The sequence below is a fragment of the Macrobrachium nipponense genome, chromosome 43, assembly GCF_015104395.2.
Source record: "Macrobrachium nipponense isolate FS-2020 chromosome 43, ASM1510439v2, whole genome shotgun sequence".
NCBI classification, from domain to species: Eukaryota; Metazoa; Arthropoda; class Malacostraca; order Decapoda; family Palaemonidae; genus Macrobrachium; species Macrobrachium nipponense.
The window spans coordinates 20,779,365-20,783,722 of NC_061104.1; positions in this window are offsets into that span (position 1 = coordinate 20,779,365).

Genomic DNA, 4,358 nt, shown 5'->3' on the forward strand with positions numbered 1-4,358 from the left:
TCTCCAGAAACTTTATTATCTTGTTTATATATATATATATATATATATATATATATATATATATATATATATATATAGTATATATATATATATATATATATATATATATATATATATATAGATTGTAACACTATAGGCATCAACATCCGTGAAACATCAATTGCATATACACATATATACATATATATATATATATATATATATATATATATATATATATATAATGTATATGAATGTATATATGTATATATATATATGTAATATATATATATATATATATATATACATATATATATATATATATATATTGTAACACTATAGGCATCAACATCCGTGAAACATCAATTGCATTGCAAGTGAATTTCGGCCTGTGACCTTTGACATTTGCAAAGGATTAAATCATTTTTTTGCTGCAAAGGTGGTCATCCCTTTCGTTAAACCCCTGGAGAGAGATTAGGAAGAAATAAATTGCCTCCCAAGCAGACGTCTTGATAATACTGTGGATAAATCGACTAACCCTCCCCCACCCAACCTTTCTCTCTCTCTCTCTCTCTCTCTCTTACTAAAACTTTGGAGAATTCCTACATCTGTCCCTGGCATATGATCCTGCCTGACACTACCAAGTCCTATTATTTTGAATCTCTCTCTCTCTCTCTCTCTCTCTCTCTCTCTCTCTCACTAAAACATTGGAGGATTCTTATATCCGTTCCTGGCATCTGATCTTATGTGACATGAGTAGATACCTCTCTCTATAACTAAAACTTTGGAGAAATCTTATATGCGTTCCTGGCATCTGATCTTATGTGCCATCACTAGATGCAGTTACTTTAAATTCTCTCTCTCTCTCTCTCTCTCTCTCTCTCTCTCTTCTCTCTCACTAAAACACTGGAGGATTCTTATATCCGTTCCTGGCATCTGATCTTAAGTGACATCACTAGATTCAGTTACTTTTAAATTCTCTCTCTCTCTCTCTCTCTCTCTACGATCGTACGGTCCTTATATCTGCCACTGACATCCTGTGAACATGAATTGACAAAGGGAAAATCTTGCTACATAATCCTACTCTCTCTCTCTCTCTCTCTGTGATACTGTTTCCTTTGCTTTATCGACATCAAGGGTATTATCGCCAATGCAGAGACTAATATCCAAACGCTTTATCCCAGCAAAGCGAAAGTAACGAAACTTGCTGTTTATTATTTATCCAGAATATTTTCATTTTCCATAATTCGGAGAACAGAAGAGATCACGTTCGGATCAGAACCTTATCTCTCCGGGAATTCAGGAGGACTTTACAGGGATAGCTGTATCTCTTTTATATATTAAAAAAAAAATTACCTCGGATATCTTTGTTACAAGGCTTTTAAAAGTGTTTGTGTATATTTTTCCTGGCTGTCTATTTCTGTATTTGTATTCTTTAGATTTAATTTTCTTTAGTGGAGTGAGTTTATGTACTATATATATTATCTATATATATATATATAATATATATATATATACTATATATAGAATAAATGTGTGCTGGTGTATAAATTTATATACAATTATAATTGTATATTGGATATATACATATATAATAAAAGTATACGATATAGATAATATATATATATTTAGATACTATATATAATATATATCTATATATATATATAATATATATATAATTCCCCATTAATATATATACATGTTGGTATTATCTATATAATATATTATTTTTTTTTTTTTTTTTTTGTAATTCCCCATTAGGCCTGTGGATTCTCATATGTCAGGGCCTCTTCAATTTTTATGATAGTTTCACAATGGTATTTTTCGTTATAATCGTCTAGTAATTATCAGCGAGAGAGGCTACAAACATTTTTATTGTTATAAATAAAAGATAAACCTAATTTATCTGGCAAGAAAACGATCCAGTTATTTGTATATTAATGTTAATATTTATATAATTCATATATATATTCTCATGAAAGGAAGACGGAATTACGCTCTTATTTTGTAAGGTTTCAGCTCATTTGCTCTTTAGAACGAAGATGGGTATGGGATTTTGATCCCTGTGGTAAATGTACATAAGGCCAAAATGATTCAGACATCACGTGATGCTAGTCTTTGTATCAGAGTTAAATACATGTGCACATAATATTCTAAACATAATATGGTTTTCGGTGGGCTTACGCACATACGTATAAATGGCAGATGAATGGGTTTCTATAGCTACAATACGTGCATACGTAAATGTAATATATGTATACGTGCGTGTTTATGTATTGTACACACGCACGCTCACACACATATATATATAAATATATACTTAAAAAGTCACAGTAGATGCACCTGACTTCATTAAATAAGCGAACATCACCATTTTCCTGTGGTATTCGCTTAATATATATATATATATATATATATATATATATATATATATATATATATATATATATATATGAATAATTGTCACATCGAACCGTGATTCATTAAATGTCATTCGAACTACAAATGTTCTTTAATATCTACATTCACACTACCTAGGAATTGATATATTTTCACATATGTACCGAAGGGGAATTTTTTAGTTGATAATAATTTCGTCCCCCCATGGGATCGAACCACCGTCCAAGTGTGTGTGTGTGTGTGTGTGTAAACCTACATTCCATTCAATGTATTAATCATTATTTTCCCTATTCTAGTTTAACAATCTAGTGTATTATTATTTTCATTACTGGTAGTAGTATTAGTATTAGACAAGACTTCCCTTTGAAACGGCTCCCATTATTCCTCCTCTCCAACTGGCTCGTCCAGACACCAGTTACGGCCACTGCCTTTTTGCTCTCTCTCCTCCTTTTGTCCGTCGAACGGACCTGCTAACAGACATTCCGCGCATTCCTGCGCACTCACAAAAGACTACTTTTCACATCCGGCGGACGACCCACTCCCCCCACCCGTCTGTCCGTTCGAGTTTTTCGGCGGGCGACGACGTCCTTGGAAGAGCGAGCCCTCCGGCGTATGGATGCTCCTGCAGGTTATACGACGGATGCTCACGTTTCTCGGGAAAGTTCACCTCCAGCGCCATCTACGGTCACGATTTCGAATTAGAGCGGTTACCCCTCGAAACAGGCGCTTAGGCGTCCGAAACTAGGCCTATGCTGTCGAAAAGAATAGTCATTTTAAAAGATTGATACCCGAGTAAAGCTAGATAAATGCAAAAGGAAGAAAGGATATAAGATTTAAAGTAATGTATAAGGAGGAAACGTAAAATAATAACTAGATACTTCTATATCAGCGATAACACGCAGTGTTTCATCACCGCGATCCGAATAGGCGCACTGGCAACCATACCTGCACCTAAAAATCTTACGCTGGTGTTGTCTTCATTATTCTGTTGACCTCTTGCAGCCTATGGCGTCCTCCTCCGTTGCGAATGCGCTCCTCCTGTCTTCGTCAACATGAGCTATTGTGTTTGTGAGTGTGCGTGTGTGTGTGCGTTTGTGTGTGGGGCACCTGCGGTCGGTATAGAAAATGGGAGGACCCTGGTCGGCTGTACGGTAGGGTAGGCATAGCTAGAGTATAGAAAACGAGAGAACCTATCAACTTACGTCAGAGATCAAACGTTGGCTGGAATATTCCCATAATTATTATTATTATTACTGAAATTGCGTAAACATTTACTTGTAATAAGCATCCTGCCGCCAGACTTATATGACAATAACCCAACTTCTGCGTTAAATAATGGTGTTAAATAGCCAAAGTTTTGTTTCAAATGGCCAGGCTTCTGTGTCAAATGGCCAGAATTTTGTCTTGTAACGTTCGCGTCAAATAGTCAGACTTTTGCATCATATTGCTGACCCTTTGCGTCAAATAGCTAGAATTTTTCGTCTTATCGCTAAATTTTGGGTCAAATAGCCAATGTTTTGAGTCAAATAGCTTGAATTCCTCGTCCTATCGACAAACCTTTGTGGCAAATAGCCAGTATTTTCAGTTAAATAGCCGCCTCCAGTTTTGTTGTCATATTTACAATGCTGTCAAAAAGATGTTCTTGTTAGTTTGCAAATGTTGTCAGAAAACTCTTTCTGAGTTTGAAAATGTTGTCAAAAAGGACTCCTGTGAGTTTGAAAATTTTGTCAGAAAATATCTTGTGAGTTTGATAATGTTATCAAAAAGGACTCTTGTGAGTTTGAAAATGTTGTCAGAAAACTCTTCATGAGTTTGAAAATATTGTCAAAAAGGACTCCTGTGCGTTTGAAAATTTCGTCAGAAAATATCTTGTGAGTTTGAAAATGTTATCAAAAAGGACTCTAGTGAGTTTGAAAATGTCGGAAAGGTGTTCTTGTGAGTTTGAAAAATGTCGTCAGAAAGTATTAAAATGCTATCAG